We start from the raw sequence: 20,562 nt of genomic DNA on the forward strand, positions 1-20,562 counted from the left end.
GTATATGTATATATGTGTGCATGTATATATACATGTATATGTGTGTATATATGTACATATATGTATGTTGTGTATGTATATGTATATATGTGTATATATACATGTATATATGGATATATATCATATGTACATATGTGTGCATAAAATACACATCTGCATATGTATATATGTGTGTATGTACATATATACATATATGTATATGTGTGTATGTGCATATATACATATATGCATATATGTGTATACATCTATATATACATATATGCATATATGTGTATACATCTATACATACGTATATGTATGTGTGTATGTATATATATATGTATGTGTGTATATATGTGAATATATACATTCTGGAATTATGTGCATACAGTATTATACATTCTGGAAATTATATATATATGAGTATATATATGCACACATATATACACATACATACACACATAAGTATATGTATGTATAGATGTACACATATATATGTACACACACACGATGATACATGTACATATATATTCCTGATATATATATATGTGTGTGTGTCCTGATATATATATATATATATATATATGTGTGTGTGTGTGTGTGTGTGTGTGTCAGGAATATTGCTCTATAATGAGGAAAGATTGATTTTTACCAAGCACTTGGAAGAGTTCCCAAACACAAAGCTTGTGTTTGGGATGACTCTAAAAGACTTTCAAAATCATTGTCAATCTTCTAAAACATTGATTATAGTTTCTTTTTAAAATAAGAGAATTGAATTGTTTGTTTTGAGAAAGTTCTCAAGGACAGGTTTTCAATATTGTCAATTCTTTTGCATCTAGCCTGCCATTTTGAAAACATCCACTGAGTACATACCAAGAGGTAGCCGTGGGGATACACAATCGAACAAACAAAAACTAAAGTTCCTGTCAATATGGAGCTTATTTTTCTGGTGAATAATAAAGATGTTAAATAAGTAATTGCATGAAAATTTGGTTAGTGTTATGATCTGATGAGTACAGACTATTGTGGAAGCACTTTTTCGTTTACCATGTCTAGTAATTAAATACCATATAATAGTCAAATATAACAAATAAACAGATGCTATCTTCTTTAATCTTCCTGGAACACACTGGATGGTTCCTTTTTGACAGCTGTCAGCTGCAAGATCAAATCTTCAGAAGAGATTTTCCCTTAAAAAGTATCATCATCTAGTCCTTTCATTCCTCCACCATATTTTAATTGTCTGTATAGTTTTCTTGCTTTTTTATTTGCTTACTCATTATCTGTATTTCTGTCTCAGTGTTTACTACTTATTTCCAAAGTCTAGACCAGGATTAGGCACATAATAGTTATTCAATATTGGTAGATTAATTGAATAATAATGATATATAAATATATCCACTTGCATATGTCTTGTTAGTAATCTGTTAAAAAAATTGATTCATTAATATGGTTTTCATAACCTTTAAAAAACTAGCCACCATTTTTCTTTGTTAGCTGTTAGTAATATTTCATTGTATGTATGTACCACATTTTCTTTATTCATTCACCCATTGATAGACATTTAGGTTACTTCCAGGGCCTGGATGTTGTAAATAATGTTGCAAAAAAACAAGAAACTGCAGATATCTCTTCAAAATACTGATTTCTTTTTTTTATTATTATTATACTTTAAGTTTTAGGGTACATGTGCACATTGTGCAGGTTAGTTACATATGTATACATGTGCCATGCTGGTGTGCTGCACCCACTAACTTGTCATCTAGCATTAGGTATATCTCCCGATGCTATCCCTCCCCCCTCCCCCCACCCCACAACAGTCCCCAGAGTGTGATATTCCCCTTCCTGTGTCCATGTGATCTCATTGTTCAGTTCCCACCTATGAGTGAGAATATGCAGTGTTTGGTTTTTTGTTCTTGCGATAGTTTACTGAGAATGATGATTTCCAATTTCATCCATGTCCCTACAAAGGACATGAACTCATCATTTTTTATGGCTGCATAATATTCCATGGTGTATATGTGCCACATTTTCTTAATCCAGTCTATCATTGTTGGACATTTGGGTTGGTTCCAAGTCTTTGCTATTGTGAATAATGTGGCAATAAACATATGTGTGCATGTGTCTTTATAGCAGCATGATTTATAATCCTTTGGGTATATACCCAGTAATGGGATGGCTGGGTGAAATGGTATTTCCAGTTCTAGATCCCTGAGGAATCGCCACACTGACTTCCACAATGGTTGAACTAGTTTACAGTCCCACCAACAGTGTAAAAGTGTTCCTATTTCTCCACATCTTCTCCAGCACCTGTTATTTCCTGACTTTTTAATGATTGCCATTCTAACTGGTGTGAGATGGTATCTCATTGTGGTTTTGATTTGCATTTCTCTGATGGCCAGTGATGATGAGCATTTTTTCATGTGTTTTTTGGCTGCATAAATGTCTTCTTTTGAGAAGTGTCTGTTCATGTCCTTCACCCACTTTTTGATGGGGTTGTTTGTTTTTTTCTTGTAAATTTGTTTGAGTTCATTGTAGATTCTGGATATTAGCCCTTTGTCAGATGAGTAGGTTGCGAAAATTTTCTCCCATTTTGTAGGATGCCTGTTCACTCTGATGGTAGTTTCTTTTGCTGTGCAGAAGCGCTTTAGTTTAATGAGATCCCATTTGTCAATTTTGTCTTTTGTTGTCATTGCTTTTGGTGTTTTAGACATGAAGTCCTTGACCATGCTTATGTCCTGAATGGTAATGCCTAGGTTTTCTTCCAGGGTTTTTATGATTTTAGGTCTAACGTTTAAGTCTTTAATCCATCTTGAATTAGGCAGGAGAAGGAAATAAAGGGTATTCAATTAGGAAAAGAGGAAGTCAAATTGTCCCTGTTTGCAGACGACATGATCGTATATCTAGAAAAAACCATTGTCTCAGCCCAAAATCTCCTTAAGCTGATAAGCAACTTCAACAAAGTCTCAGGATACAAAATCAATGTACAAAAATCACAAGCATTCTTATACACCAACAACAGACAAACAGAGAGCCAAATCATGAGTGAACTCCCATTCACAATTGCTTCAAAGAGAATAAAATACCTAGGAATCCAACTTACAAGGGATGTGAAGGACCTCTTCAAGGAGAACTACAAACCACTGCTCAAGGAAATAAAAGAGGATACAAACAAATGGAAGAACATTCCATGCTCATGGACAGAAAGAACCAATATCATGAAAATGGCCATACTGCCCAAGGTAATTTACAGATTCAATGCCATCCCCATCAAGCTACCAATGACTCTCTTCACAGAATTGGAAAAAACTACTTTAAAGTTCATATGGAACTAAAAAAGAGCCTGCATCACCAAGTCAATCCTAAGCCAAAAGAACAAAGCTGGAGGCATCACACTACCTGACTTCAAACTATACTACAAGGCTACAGTAACCAAAACAGCATGGTACTGGTACCAAAACAGAGATATAGATCAATGGAACAGAACAGAGCCCTCAGAAATAACGCCGCGTATCTACAACTATCTGATCTTTGACAAACCTGACAAAAACAAGCAATGGGGAAAGGATTCCCTATTTAATAAATGGTGCTGGGAAAACTGGCTAGCCATATGTAGAAAGCTGAAACTGGATCCCTTCCTTACACCTTATACAAAATACTGATTTCAAAACAAAAGAAATCTTACCATCTGCAACAACATGGAAGAACTTGAAGGGCATTATGCTAAGTAAAATAAGGCAGAAACAGAAAAGGACACATACTACATGATATTATGTGATGACTCTGAAGCAGTGAAACTCAGAGGAGCAGAGAGTGGAATGGTAGTTGCCAGGAGATGGGGGAAGGGAAAATGGGGAGGTATTAGTCAAATAATATGAAGTTTCAGTTTTACAAGATGAGTAGGTCCTAAATATCTACTGTACAACATAGTGCTTATGGTTAGCAATGTGGTATTGTATACTTGGAAATATGCTAGGAGGTTGTATCTCATGTTACGTGTTATCACAGATAAATAATAATCATCATCATAAACAAGAAGGGGAAGGAAACTTTTGGAAGCAATAGATAGGTTGTTTATACATAGAATGTGGTGATGGTTTCATGGATGTATATTTATCTCCAAAACTCATCAAGTTATATACATGAAATATGTAAAACTTCTTGTTTGTCAGTAATACCGCAATACAGTGGTTTAGAAAATAAAACAAAGCAGAAAATAGCCACACCAAAATCTAATACCAGATTCAAGGTAATAGGCCTTTGCTTTTTTGCCTGCCAAGCACTCATTCAGCCTTTCTTTGGTAATGCCACCACGTTTTTTTTCCTTGGGAAATGACATCTTGTGTAATGTAAGTCTAATTATTTTCATTGAGAAACAGTCAGAAAATGAAGCCAACACATAGAAAAGCAAAATTACAATAAAGTTTCCTGATATAAGCATTTTAGTACCTAGATTCAGTTCTAAGCTAGACTTTCCCTATGGACTTCATTGTATCAGCTGATTTATACAGGGTTTGTGTCACTTGAAAATGAGTCATTTCTAATAATCTATTATTTTGTGGACTGATGTGTCTTAATACCAATGAACTTCAAATTCCATCTGTTTCTTTGTTAACATCGCCATCATGTATTCTAATTTTTTTACTCACAATGTTTGTATACTTATTTCTGCTCACTCAAAACTTACACAGATATGCTCTATCATGGTCTCTCTAGCATCATTTCTCATCATGACCTTTCAGCTTTAACTCTCCCACTAATTACCTCAGTTTCTACTATTATATTTCTATATAATATAATATATATAGCATGAGAATGGTAATCAGGTGGCCACCACATATTTTGTTTCCTAGAAGGGTTATAGATTAGGTGTATAACCTATTGATTCTCTGTATTTGGGTAAAGTGACTAAACTTTGCTTTTCTACTAAGGGGATGGGCAGAATAGATTTACAATATGGTATAAAATTTAACTACCTAAAGGGATATTGGACAGAAAGTTCACTATAAGGACAATGAGCACAGTAGGCAATACTATATTCAGGGTTAATATTGGTACATGGATTGAACATAGTAGATGCTCAATTAATGATTACTACTTATGGTTGTCTGTGCTTGTTATAAGAGGGGAGTCTTTAGCTTTTACTAGAATGTATATAAATAATCAAGGTGATGGTACAGAGGTTTTCTTGTTGCTTTTTACTAGAGTTGATGCATTGTTCAAAGTGAATAACCAGTGATATAACCAAAATCACTATGTTTAACCCAGATTTTCCTTACTCTCAGCCCCAAATTCTCACTATTATCCTTCTACTAGTAGATATATGGCCAAGACTGTAGAAGAGTTAAAGGAAGCCATCAATTCACTAATGGGAAACCCTACATTTGCTGGACCACCCTTCCATGATAATAATGCTCATAAAGAATTTCCATATGTATCAGCTTATCTGATTTAATATTGCAAAGTTTTGAAATTTTTGTTTCATCCCTTATTTAATACCTGAGAGAATTTTATTTTGCAGAATTTCTATGATTTTTAAGTCCGTATCTTACAGTTTGGCTAATCTACTCTGCTTGTTTATTCTTCTTTTTGTAAATATAAACTAAGCAAAATCTCAATGCCTAGGTCAGGGATTCTAGGCATGATCCTTCTTTAGTTCATTACCCATAACACACATAACTGATGACTCACACTGATACAGCTTTTCCTGGATGCCATCATGAAATATACTGTATTTTACTTTAATATTCAGACTTCTGAATGCAGTAGGAGTTACAAAGTCACTAATTTTCACAGCCTGGAAAATATTTTTGTTAGTCATCAATTAATCATTATAAAGTATTAGTTGATCCTCTAGGATATATTTCTGTTCTGATTTGTAAAATTTTAAGAATATGTTATATAGCTGAAGGTAAAGGAGGGCTAAATTATAACTCAAATGCCAAGTAGACACTTTAGCCTTTGCTTGCAAAATGAACTTATGTCTCCTTATATTTATTACTGACAGCTATATTTTACGATGGAGTTGAATCACATAATAGACATCAGTCATTTGTTCCTTACTGATGGGAAGAGAGCCTTTCCTATGTCTAACAGCCAAATTCTTTGTGTGGCATTTTGCAGAAGATGATAAAAGCAGTAATTGTCCTTTTCAAATAGTGAAACATCAAATTTCACTGTAATCTCTAGTATTCTTGAAAGTGCTTCTATGACAGAAGCATGAATAATAGAGGTATTTAGATTTTGAGGAAGATAAATACATGAGGATTAGTGGCTTAAAGATGTAAAATAATAAATACATTGCTAGATAGACTTGGCCCCTGAACCAGATGATACAGACACATTTGGTAAGTTATACAGAACCATATGGAGCAACCATTTTTCTTAAGCTATTTAGCCCTAAGTGGCTTCAAATAAGAGAGCAATTCCTAACATTTGTTAACACAAGAGGTTATGTAATCAGAGAGGTACAATGTAAAAGAAGTCACATTTGCTCCCAAGGGAACATGCAGGTTCTCAAGTGGCAGAAGAGAGAGGTTCCGTCCATGTAGAAATAAAGTTGACTTTTCAGTATATAGAATGAATGATAGATAAATTCTACAGAGAGACATATAAGTATAAGAAAGAAAGAAAAAGAAAGAAGAAAAAAAGGAAGGAAAGAGAGAGAAAGAAAGGAAGAAAGAAAAAAGAAAGAGAAAGGAAAGGAAGGGAAGGGAAGGGAAGGAAGGGCAGGGCAGGGCAGGGCAGGGCAGGGCCTACAGGAGTGTGCTTACTTTCCTAGCACATGTGAAGAGAAGAGAGCACCAGATAAAGGCATAGTTTCTTTCATGTTTAAGACCTTTCAAAAGAAGAGTGACCCTACCTTCCAGCAAACGTGGCCTCGTCAGATCTGAAACTGAGTAACACAAGCTCATATTCTGTCCTTTGGTGATGATACAGAGGAAGGTGGAGACAGTGATAGAGATTGCTTCCTTATCTTCAAATGGACAGTATAAAAAATAACACATTACTAATACAACTCTGGAACTTTTCAAGTAAAAGGTATATTGCCTTTTGGTATGAATTTCTAGCTTTGTAACTGTGGAAAGAAATCAAGAGGTGTTAAAAGTCACCCACTACCTCTATACTTTCAGGTTTGTGTGCATGCAAAGGGTATGTGTATCTCAATAAAATTAGTGATCATATTTCTACATACTAGCAAAAATTAGACTCTCACAGAATTACCATACTCTGAAAAGATTATTTTTTAAAAGAATTAGGCATTACAGTTTTTCCATTTGTTTTTGTATGTAAGAAAGTCTTATACTGGCAAAAACATGAAAAGATTTATGAAGAATGCTATTAATTGAAGAATGACTTGTAATACTAAATGCCTGAAAATAATCCCAAATATCTATTCATAGGGACTTTGTTAAATAAAAAAATAGCTCATAGATGCAATAAAGAACCATGTAGCTGCAATGAAAGGAATAAAAGATAGCTCTATGTACTAATACATAATGATTGGCAGGAAATGTTGTTAAATAAAGTAAGGAAGAGAAAGCTTCGTATGTTAGCACATATTTTTATCCAAGAATGAAGAAAATTAACAGATATATGTATTTATTTATATACCTTAGTAGAAAGATAATAAAGCAAATAAAGTAATAAAATGAAGTAATAGAGTAATAAAGTAAATAAGGGAAAAAGATAATAAAAATAAATAAAGTCATAAAAATTGTTACCTAAAGGGGAAACAAAAAAAATTGAGAGCAGACAGGGATACAGATTATTTTTTAATATGTCTAGTTTTTTATGTTTTACTTGAGACCCTGTGAAATTTTTTATTACTGTAAAATTAACTTACATTAAAACTGAAAGTTAGCCGAAACAAATGAAAGTGAATATGCAGTTGGTAGAATAAAACACAAATAAAAAATTATCAGCCAATGAACAGTTTCTTACTATCCAAAATTGGAATGGTTTTTGAATCAATTAGGATAATAATTGAAATCAATTGAAATACATTTGATATTCTGTTTCATGTGTGAGTACAGAAGATGTGAAAGTAGCCATGAACTGATAATTTTAAAAGTTAGATAATGAGAACATCGTGTTTCAAAGTACCATTCTCTTTACATTTTTATATGTTTGAAATTTTCTATAAATAAAGCCCTAAAAAAAAACAATTTACATACCCATAGAAAAACCAAGGCTAATTTACATCATGGCGTTGCATTACAGAACACTGTGTATATTAACCATAAGTGATTTATCTCACCTAAACAGAAGTGGAAGAGAGGATAAAGTGATCTGCCAAGCAGATTTCTTCTCTATTTTGTTTCCACAAATCATAACAAGAGATAAACTATTACATTAGACTATTTACGATGCTAAAATTGTTCTATTTCCAAACTCAGAAATGCAAAGCATAACTTGAGCTGCAGCGCATATGCTTATGAAAGAATAGTCAAGAAGTAGCAAAGTGCTTTCTTGAGGCTGTGCAGTGAGGTGATTGAGAAGATGGACCATAGAGTTACACTAGCCAATATGGTAGCCACTGGCCACAAAATACTGCTTAAATTAAAATTAATTAAAATTCAATACAATTAGAAGTTTTATCTCTTCATTCACACTAGCTACATTTCGAGCTACATTGTCACATGTGGGTAATGTTTACTTTATTGAACAGTGCTGATATAAATTTTCTATCATCACAAAAATTTCTACTTACCAGAACTTACCCAGAGGGAGTCTCCCTGTTTTAAAATCCCAGCTCTACTCATTATTGACTATATCAACTTTCTGATCTTTATTATTATGTTTTTTGTTTGTTTGTTTTGTTTTGTTTTGTTTTGAGACAGAGTTTCGCTTTTTTTTGCCCAGGCAGGAGTGCAGTGGCGCTATCTCGGCTCACCGCAACCTCCACCTCCCGGGTTCAAGCAATTCTCCTCCCTCAGCCTCCCAAGTAGCTGAGTTACAGGCACGCACCACCAGGCCCGGCTAATTTTGTATTTTTTAGTAGAGTTGGGGTTTCACTATGCTGGCCAGGCTGGTCTCGAACTCCCGACCTCAAGTGATCCACCCACCTTGGCCTCTCAAAGTGCTAGGATTATAGGCATGAGCCACTGCACCCAGCCCGGTTTCCCAATTTTTACAAAATGTTATTAAAAATAGTATAACTAACCTCTAGGATGGGAGCATGGATTTTAAAAGGCATTTAGAACGATATCTGTACAATGTGAACACTTAAGAAATATTGTTTCTTTGATATAAACCATCACCTGAAATAGCTATTAAATGGATTAGACAGTCTTGTCTCTAATTGCATTGCACATGAAACGTTTTGTAATGAAGCATTCTGAGCATTGCTTAACTGATTTTAAAATGTTGACAAACTCAGACAGAGCTCTAAATACAGATTTAAAAACATGACAAAATCCACAAATTGCTTTTCACAGATTCTCATCATACATTGCTTTGCTTAGGTTTTATGATTGAAACTGTCTGTGTAGTATTTAGACAACAAATTCTTTCTGTTTAGAGAATCTGAGAGATATTTAATCAGTGTGGTAAGCAGAACAATGGGTCCCCAGAGATATTCATGCTGTAATCAATGGAATTTGTGATTATGTCATAAGGCAAATATATAATCAAGGTAAGGTAATATAATCAAGATAATAGAAAATTACATATATATATTTATCAAATTCCATATATATATATTTGCCTTATGACATGTATACATATATATGTGTATATATATATACACACACACACACACACACACATATGCATGCAGAAGCAATTAAACTTACAGAGTTTAAAATAGGGGGATTGCCCTAGGTTATTTGGATGAGCTCATTGCAGTAATGTGTGCCCTTAAAAGTGGAAGACAGGAACAGATGAGTCAGTCAGTGAGATAAGATGAAGGTAGAGTCAGCAAGATTTGAACCGTGAAAGGAGTTAGATTAGCTGTTGCTGGCTTTGCAGACAGGGAAAGGAGACACCAATCAAGGCATGTATAAGGCCTCTTAAGGCTGGATGTGGCTCTCAGTTGAGAGCCGGCAAGAAAACAGGGATCTTAATTCTGCTGCCACAAGAAGTTGAATTTTGCCAACAACCCAAAAGAGTAGGGAATCAGATTCTCTTCTAGAGCCTCCAGAAAGAAACTGAACTTCGCTACCCTCTTGATATTACCCCAGTGAGGCTGGTATTATTTTGATCTACAGAACGTTAAAAGAAGAAAATGTGTATTCTTTTAAGCTGCTATATTTTTGATAATTTGTTGTGGCAGCAGTAGAAAGGTAGATAATAGAAAATGCATTTAAAATCTGACAAGGCAAAAGCCCTCAGCTTTTTAATATGCTATTGCTATGTTATCATGACAGAAAAATATAGGTCTTATCAATTAAGATCCTAGTTAGAATTTAACTTGATAAAAATACTGAGCTGAATATAAGACCATATTCACATTCTGAGGGACAGTTCATAATGTATTTTTGATGATGTATGAATTGATAAAAAAGAATGCTGATTAATGTTCCCTCTGATGACAAAAGCAGTGTCATTCTTGACAAGATCAAATAATAATAAACAAGGTCAAATAATGTTTTAATGTACATCACAATTTGATCCCAATTCTAGATTATGAACTAAATATACAAGAGGTAACTGACCCTTACTTCGTGATAACTAACTTCTGAGTTGGAGAGAAATGTCCTCTAATCCGATCAGTTGATTTCTTTCCATTATCTTTTAAAGAACCCATGACATTTTGGTATGCCTACAAAATTATTTTAATTGAGTCTAAAAAAATAAACCTTTAATGTTTTAGTCTTTACAAATAGAGTTATTTTACATATGTAAAAACAAAATTGCTAATATTAAAAATTTTTGCAAGACTAGTAAGTGCAAGGTGTAAACACTTTAATTTGAATGAACCGTATAATCCTCGCTACAACTACATGAAGTGGACACTCTTGCCCATTTCAAAAATTACAGATTGACTATTACATCAGAAGTGTTTCATTGGTTGTTTCACTCATATTATCAGAATTACATCATGATAATTTTCTTAGAAAAATACCCATGAATTTCTTGAGTAAAACAGAAGACAAAAACATAGAAAAACACAGGAAAAATGAGAATTTCCCTGGAAAAACTAAGATTTCTAGTGTTTGGAATTGGGAGCGTTGGTAGAGTGAGGGTGGAAGTGTGAATATTCATGGGCATAAGTTTCTCTCCCATATTGTGACACCAGAGAAACAAAATTTTCTATCACTATTTCTAGGAGATGTCCTAAATTAACTCCCTGAAACAGAAGAAATCCTCAAATATAAGTCAGTAAAGCCAGCTTTATAAAATTTGACATGTCATTTTACTCGTCAACATCATAAGAGTTTCCTGTCTAATTGAGATGTTACCATCCTGACTCCCAACTCCATTTACATGAATCTTAATTTCTTAAGGTCTTTCGTGGTATGCCGAGAAAAATTTCAACATAGGACAAAATGATTAACATTTTATGTCTGTATCTCCAATACGACTGTCCTAGCATTCCATGAAACTGAGATCAGGTTTTCATTTGCACTTTCAGCAAATGTTATGTTTACATATTTATTGCTGTAGGTATGCTTCTAAAGGATATGTGGCTTGTAGGATTTGCTCAAATTGAAATTGAAAGTAAATTGTCCAATTGCAATGTTTGTAAGAATCTTCTTGCTATTCTGCTTGTCATTTCTTGCTATTTGCTTTAGTGATTTCACAACCCTTGAAAAATATTTCATTTTAATATGATTAATTGACTTTTTTAATCGACTAAGGATTTTTGAGAGGCAAAATCAGAGGCCATGGTGTAAAGACAGATGCAAAATAATTTTATAGGAGTGAATTAGAAGCAGATGGCATTAAGTAGGTCTAATTGTTCATGAGGGTATGTGGAGAATGGGAAAAGAGGATATTAAGTTATGACATAAAATGATGGCTGTGTGCCTATACCTATCGAGCATTGATGCAGCAATAGGAGGGTTTTGATTCACCTTTATGGAGATCATATTTTTGTAGTATTTCAGAGGGTTTTTTTTTTTTTTTTTTTTTTGAGGAAGGTAGCTACCATTCAGTCCAGGGAGTTGTAATTTCTTTGAATTCACATAGCTTTTAAGTAATAGAGTTGGGATTCAAACCCATGTTTTTCTGATCTCAAACTTTTATCTCCTGCACCACACTATCAAGAGAATGATAGGGCCAGATAAGAGCATTCAGCTAAAATCTCATGTGCTATATTACAGAGTCATCCTGGGAAGATGTAAAACCACATGACTCCGACTATTGTAGTGGGTAATAGTGGAAACTTACTCTTCTTATTTTTTCTTCTGATCTAGAGCCTTGTACTTGCACTAATTTTTAATCATTGAAACTCTATTGAAAGGTATCCGTATCAGACAGTGCTCTGGGCTTCTGAAGATCATTTTTTATACCCAAATGATCTTTTCTCATAAGGTAGATAGGATAGATATCAATAAAGTATGTGGTTTCATTTGAATGGGATCCAGTGTTCCTAATGTGAAACAAATGAGGATTGTTCTTGTATAGGAAGCCACAGCCCAAATTCAAGAGACAGAGACTGTACACCAACAATTTGAAGATGCTCAGGATTAATGTTATGACCAGTGTTTGCACAAGGAGCCAAGTAAGCGAAAAGAAGCAGCAGATCTGGAACCTGTGAGAAAGGCCCCACCCTATCTTTGAAATTTAGGGTGACATATCAGGCTGCTGTGAATTTCAACTGAGCGGCTTGTTAACTATGGGGCCCCATGTCTCAGAAACTCATTTCCTTCACCCAGGGACAATAAATGGTCCTGCTTCATTGGGTTGTTGTAGGGAATAAATGTGTGACTATAAAACATTACCTAGTTTCTACTACACATTAATAGTATATGCTAAATGTTGGCATCCTCTGCTAGCCACTTTCTGTTCCACAAGTGAAAATGGGGGAAGAAACAAATAGTATTGCATAAATATAAATGTTGGCTTTTAGACTCAGAGTTCAGTAACCCCGTATCTTTGGTTTCGTTGTGTTGCTCTACCAAATGTAATCACTACAATATATCAGTATGTTGACCTTCAATGAAAGCCATTATTATAAGCCTTTCTGGTTCATTTCCTGCTGACATCTATAGCACAAGTGACAGTATCATAGGGGATGGAGACAATTTAAAGCAGAGATGTGAATGCAGCGGGAAAGTGCCTGCAATCCAGACTTTTGGAGGGAAATACATGCAGCTTTGGGGTTTCATCTTACAATAACCACATTCATTTGGTAACATCCTTATCAAAATCAGGGGCATTTTGTGTCTTCATTAATCTATAAAGTCTTAGCACAACTATTAGGCTTTGGAAGTAACAATGACAGCATGTGGACATCATCACATCCTTACTAGACCCCAAGCGGTAACCACTGCTCTAAAGTTAGTAACAGCTGATTCATAATCAAATAAGCTGAGGTTGAAAGTGAGAGGAAGCACTATTTTTGCCCTGGCAACCTGGAGTAAAGAATGTGGCCCTCTATGTTTGATGATTGTTCCCCTGACTGAGTGTGGCAATAAGTAATGACTCAGAGCTGCCTCCTTCCTTGCCCTCAGAGCTGAAAGCATCCCTATTAAATTGAAGACCAGTGCTTTGCTTTCATCACAGTGGGGACTGCTCTTGCCAAAAGGGAATTTTCCTTAATTAATGAGAAAGGACTCTTTTCAAGCGCTACACAATGAGGTCATTGCAATGCAACTTTCTCAGCAAAGAGCAGTCTGTCTCTGAATACTGGACTTTGTAGCTGAGGTGAAGAGGCAGTTTAGTGTAATTGTTAAGATGATAGGCTTTGGAGTCAGAACAACTGGCTAGCAAATATTGACTGTCAGCTAATTTTTCAGTAATCTTGAGCATGTTATTTCACTTCTCTAAGCCTTGGTTTCCTTCTCAGCAATTGCGGATATATCATTTCTTATCTCATAGAATTGTTATTGAGATTAAACAAGGTAAGAAGAGTAAAGCACTTATCACAGTGTTTGGGACACACTGGGTAATTATTAAGTGGTATCTATTTTATCTCAACGTTGTTAGTCTCTTTTTTTGGATTCATTAATGGAAGTTATATATTTTCATAAAATATGTGCCCAGGAGAAAAAGGATCAAAGGCACTCTTTATTATTCGTCATGAGTTAATGTCAAACCCTTATTACTTCCTGCATAGATTTCTAAATTATAGCTTCATAAAAACTACAGCCTAAGTAGTTATGACAAATTAGTTTGTTCTCATGGAATGTTGAGAAGGAATCTGAGACAAGACCTATACTCACTGAAACCGAGGGCTATGATTCATAATGATATCAGCTGTGGGGGAAAAAAATGGAACCTGAGGGAATGCACGCCACCCACCCTCTATCTATGACTAAGATAAGCAAACAGCCATCATCTTATTGGAATGAAGCAAACTGAAACCTGGATCTATTTAGTGTTAATGTTATGTAGCAGTTCTCTCTGATAATTGCCAAGTCACCAGTATTGGGTCTTGCTCTTTTAGTTTTGAGGAAATTATTTCAGATGATTGCTGTGTGTGGTATAAGCTAAGTCTGTGATTTTCAGTTTCAGAAATATATTTTAAAATTATTCAACCAATATTTCTTAATTGCTTTTTTAACACACCTTGAGTAATTACCTTTTTAAAATGCTGAGAAAATGGTGATAAATTTATACTTGTTGTGCAGCATCTCAATATTGTAAACCAAAAATAAAATTCTAAGACTCCCAACCAATTGAATGGATCCCGCCTCTCAGCCAAGGACATTCCAAAGTAAACCTGAAAAACTAGTTCAGGCCATGATGGAAATGAGGGATTAGACATGCCTCATTATACCTTCTCCCCATGGAAGTTCAGGCACAACTAATCAGCATTCACATTAAAACAGAGGTCTCAGGACTGACCAAACGGACTCTTTGTGGCAATACGGTACATCACAAAATGACAGATAGCAGGCCCTGGAAGAAATCAAAGTATTTTATCCTAAAATGTATTTCTTTGATGTATTTTAAAATAGCCCTGCAAAGCTGTCTCCTCTGGGAGAAATCTGTATTCTATAGGGAATCCCCTTCCCTTTCCAAATATTTTCCTGATCCAGGAGAGATTAACTAAGATTCTGGTACCTTTATAAGCCTGATAAGAAATATTTACCATCTAATCTCTTTGAAGCCTACTACTTGGAGGATTCATTTCTGCGTAACAAGAACACTGGTCTCCACAGACCTTATCTTAACCCAGAAATTCCTTTCTATTGATTCCAGGCCTTCAGATAGTAACAACACTTTCAAGCAATTGCCAATCAGAAAATCTTTAAACCCACCTATGACATGGAAGCCCCACCTATGACCACGTTGAGTTATCCTTCCTTTCTGGACCAAACCAATGTACACCTTACATATATCGATTGATGTCTTTGGAACTTCTGTCTCCCAAAAATGTATAAAACAAAGCTGTAATCCAACCACTTTGGGCACATGTTCTCACAACCTCCTGAAGCTGTGTCACTGACATGTCCTTAATCTTGGCAAAATAAACTTCCAAATTGATTGAGACTTGTCTCACTTACTTTTTGTTTTACAATATCAAAATTGCTTGTATAACCAAACCTAGGTTCAGCTGCTCAACACTCAAAAGCCAGACGCAAGAGATGAGAGTTGATGGGAGGAAAAGCAGGTTTATTCAGAAAGCCATCAAGCCAAGAAGATGGTGGACTACAGTCGCAAAGACCATCTTAAATTTTAAATTTTACCATAAGGAGTTGGTATGGGAGATACGTGGGCATGGTGCAGGGGGCAGGGTCTGTGTGTCTTTGTTCTGATGGATATCTTGGGTAATTGTTTGGAGGTCTGGTTGGTGTTATTTTGACCTCAGCCTGTTGGTGGTGGACGAATTGTTCTTAACTTCCCTTAAGCGGGAGAATTCTGCTACTGGGGCTCTCTGCCTGGTTTGTTTCAAGTTAGCTGATGGAATTTCTTAAGCAAGAGCATAATTACATAACCATACATTGCTGGAGGGGAGTGTCTAGAGAGGGAAGGAATGAAGGGATAAGAGGGGAGGGAAACAAAGTGGGTGATTAATATATATTTTTTAAATGGGGGTCCCGAGTTGCACTTGGATGGGAAAGATTCACAAAGTTTGGAAACTGAGCTTCTTCACAATTGTTTTGGAAATTATTTGTTTTCTCACATTAGAATGCTAGTGTTTCATTAGTGTTAGGTAGATTCAACAGATAAAACATAGAACTGATATGTGCTTATCTGCTTTTCCTAGTGAGAGATTGATTAATTGTTATGAGAGAGATCAATTTCACATTTACAATATAAATCTGTATTAGTAGTTGTTTAAGATACATAGATAACCTGTAATTTCATGCTACATATATTCCTTGTTGCTGCTGGGGCTCAGAAAATGATACACCAAAGTATGGTGCTTTGGCAAGCTGAGTACTTTGATCTAAAGGATATTGGAAGGCATCAGAATAAATTGAATGGTTTTTAACATAAAGAAAAGGCAATATTTAAGGTGATTGTTATCCCCAGTACACTGATTACATGAATGCATTAAATTATCATATGTACCCTAGAACTATAAACATCTATTATGCATCAAGAAAAAAATTTAAAAAGAAGGAGCCTTAAAAGTAAAGTTTCTTTCTGACCTTCTCCTGCTCTCCTGTCTCCTGCCCCTCTTCTTCCCCTGAAGAAAGTCACAAAAATCAGAATTCTTTTTCACCAAGGTGAATCCTAGCAACTAGATCCCTTTTCCCTCAAACAAGCCATAAAACCTAGAAAGATCATTCTCTTTCTTCTCCCTTCTTTCTAAAAGATCCTAAATTCCATAAAGGTCCTGCTCCATACTTAGAAGAGAAAGAATTGGAAAGACTGTGGCGTAGGGAGACCAAGAAGAATCTAAGAAGACAAGTATTGCTGAGGTTCCCCTCTCTATTACCATTAGAACATACCCTCTGTCTAATCACATTTCTAAACGGCCATCAATTTTTCATCAAATCTATGCATAAAAATAGATTCCCTGGGTCTTCATTTCTGAAGGCTTATGTAAAACTTGATTAAATAACTGGGTGTTATGCTTTTCTCCTGTTAACCTGTCTTTTGCGATAGGAGAGTTGGCCATGACCCTTATGATGGGAGAGAAAAGGTATCACACCTTTCTGTCCCTACAAAGTAAATATATGCAACATAGAAAAATAAGAAAACAGAAGTGAAGGCCTGTCTCCGTGCTTAGTATTTTTCCCTCAACAGTAAATATATTTTAACTTTTTTGGTGATTATTTTAGGAAAAAAAAATGCAGAGGGACACATATTTGTTTCTTAGCTAACAAATATTAAGATAATACTCTTCTGCACCTATTGGACAATCTTTTATTACCAAGATAAAAGGATTTTCCTCAAAAAATTTGAAGAAAATGCAGAAATTAGTTGGAACAAGAGACTCCCTTTATCTTTCATGGGAACATTTGATTTTTTTTTCTCTGTCTCTGTCTGCTCTTCCTTGCTCTTTTTTGTTGACCCACTTTCTCTTCTTAAGCATATAGTAAGGTAAAAAATAGTTCCACCAATTACAGCTACTAAGATCAATACTCAAATGATTCCCACCATTTGAAGTTCAATCAGCTGCCACTCTCAGGATTGGAGGGCTTGGGAGAGAGGGATCACCAGATTGTTAGGAAACAGAAGGTTTTAAAAAAATGGGTGGTTGGGCATGGTGGCTCACGCCTGTAATCCCAGCACTTTGGGAGGCCAAGGAGGGCAGATCACCTGAGGTCAGGAGTTTGAGACCAGCCTGGCCACCATGATGAAACCCCATCTCTACTAAAAAATACAAAAATTAGCCAGATGAGGTTGTGGGTACCTGTAGTCCCAGCTACTCGGGTGGCTGAGGCAGGAGAATCACATGAACCCTGGAGGCGAAGGTTGCAGCGAGCCGGGATCATGCCATTGCACTCCAGCCTGGACACCATTGCACTCCAGCCTAGACACCATTGCACTCCAGCCTGGGCAACACAAGTGAAACTCCATCGAAAAAAAAAGAAAAGGGCATGGGCACACCCCTTCACTGACAAATCCGCTTCTCTGTGCATAGTAACTTTTTTTTTTGCTCTTTAATATCTGTTTATAAACAAGGTCATTTCTTCCATGTGCCATTACTTCAAAATGGGCTTTCTGTAGTTCAGATGCCTCCGCTTTTTTGATTACTTATTTTAACCTTGCATTTGTAAAACTATAGTTTTTCTAAATATTCATCCCCAGGATTCATTCTGTCCTGTAATCTCAAGTTTTAGAAACCCTTTACTTCCTCCTTGTTTACATACCACACACACACACACACACGGGTATTACCACCTTGCTTCACAGAACAAAAGAATGATTAATAAATGGGTGGAAAATTAAAGTATAGTTTAAAAAATTATGTGCCACTGACAAAGGGGAGTGTGTGTGTGTGTGTGTGTGTGTATGTGTTTGTGGTGTGTGACCTAGTTTATTTTTTAAAATATTTTTGTACAGTTTGTTCAATATCTAGGCTCTGGGATACCCCTCCTTCAGATCTTAGTTTTTTCTGAGTGAGGTTGAAGAGAATAATGACCCTGGATTCAGAAAATTATGTTATTTATGTTGGAAAATTATAATAGCAAAAAAGTCTATTTAAAAAAAGTGATTGATGATGGTGCAAAGATCTACTTGTAGCAGAAGTCCTTGAAGAATGAACCTGACCCCTCGATTCTGAGTCCCTTGAACAATGACAGTCATGACATACAGTTTGTGACTTGATTGGTTGTATCTCTAGGAAACACAGTATTAAAGAAAGGATATGAGCCATGACATAGCAATAAGTCACTAAAGCCTGAGGCTGAAGCTTCAATATGTAAATCTGTAAACTCTTTAATGTGTCGAGATAATAAAACCAGAATTATACACAAGGCAATCATTTGGAGTGGCTATTTTCAGACAGCTGAAGGACACTGAAGTTTATTTGAATTTGAAGCATATGCCTTGCCCTGAGACTGGTGAATTGGAATTGTTAGTAATTCCCTGTGTATCAGGCTGTTCAAATGGTTTTTCTAAAGGTCTCAGACATGGGAGGCTTTCCATGTATTTCTGTTAATTAGGCAACTTTCAAAATTCTTACGTGAAGATTATATGAGGTACTTGACTCATTCAAACCATCCTGCCCTAAACTCCAGCCTTCATGAGACAGAAGAGAATGGAACAAATACCGATGATCTCTCTGCCATCTTCAAAGTGTTGCTCTCCGAAATTCTCATGCAGATTTGGAAGAAACCTAGGACATGATAAAACCAATTTGTTTCCAACTGAAAATGGATCACTGACCAGCCCTACAAAAGGAATGCAAATTAGAGAAGTCAATTAAAATCAGGCTTAAATATTTCTAAAATTTTATGTATAGAAATTTCTAAATTTTATTTGGGGCACTATTTATTATGTTGTTAGCTGACAATAACTTGGATTCTCTGATTCTTTTTCTATTCATTTTTAATATTAAAAATAAACTTCTACTAAGCACTTGGGATAAAAGAACTATAAAGATATTTCTCCTAACTTTAAGAGTAAACATTTTCCTATGACAGACTTACACATACATGTATGTTCAAGTAAGAAAGTGCTGCATCAGTAGTATTCACAAGGTTGTATTCAGGGTGATATTAAAATGTATTAATACAGAGTCTACCATATACACAGACCAACAAGAGTAAAGATGCTGTTCCTAGAGCTGGAAAAGGACCTGGGTACCCCAAAATGTGGCACGCATTGATCCCATAGTTGCTAGATTCCTGGAAAGGGGCAGAAAGTCTCATGCAGGGCCAGAAAAATGAGAGTGACAGGGCACTCAGGGAGTTAAAGGTAGTGACTCTTTACTAGGCAGTATCGAAGTAATTCAGTACCTTAATAAAGAGTAAAACCAAGCCAGTGTATCTGGGTTGTGTGTGTTGAAGAAGTTGGTGACATCTGAATTGGCGTTCTCTAGGGGTTTGTGTGTGTGTGTGTGTGTGTCCATGCTTACAGCTATATGTTTAGGTGGGAAATGGTCTGACATGCAGAATGAATAGCAAAATAAATGCATGACAGCCTTCAGTAGGGCTCTGTCACATAGAGTGGGCAAAATAATATCCAGATAGGAGGTCAAAGGGATAGCATGCTGTCTGGGTAGCAGAGGCCAAGTATGAGAAAGATTTTGGAATTAATTCCTAGAAACAAGAGATTAATTCGTGGTTTCATTTATGTTTTTTAAAAAAAACTCTGATAGAAATATAAAAGGTAAATTGATTTCAAATAGCTTTTTTAAAGTCCAAAGTTATCTATCTATCTATCTATCTATCTGTCTATCTATCTATCTATCTATCTGTCATCTATCTATCTATCATCTATCTATATCTATCTATCTTAGGTAACAGAGTCAGAAAAAAAGTATGACAGCAGTAAAGCTGGTAATTTTTTTCTTTAATAACAGAGAAAGAGGCTTGTTTATAACTTTAAACATTACCTTGTCAATTG

The sequence above is a fragment of the Pan paniscus genome, chromosome 9 (assembly GCF_029289425.2).
Source record: "Pan paniscus chromosome 9, NHGRI_mPanPan1-v2.0_pri, whole genome shotgun sequence".
Classification (NCBI taxonomy): domain Eukaryota; kingdom Metazoa; phylum Chordata; class Mammalia; order Primates; family Hominidae; genus Pan; species Pan paniscus.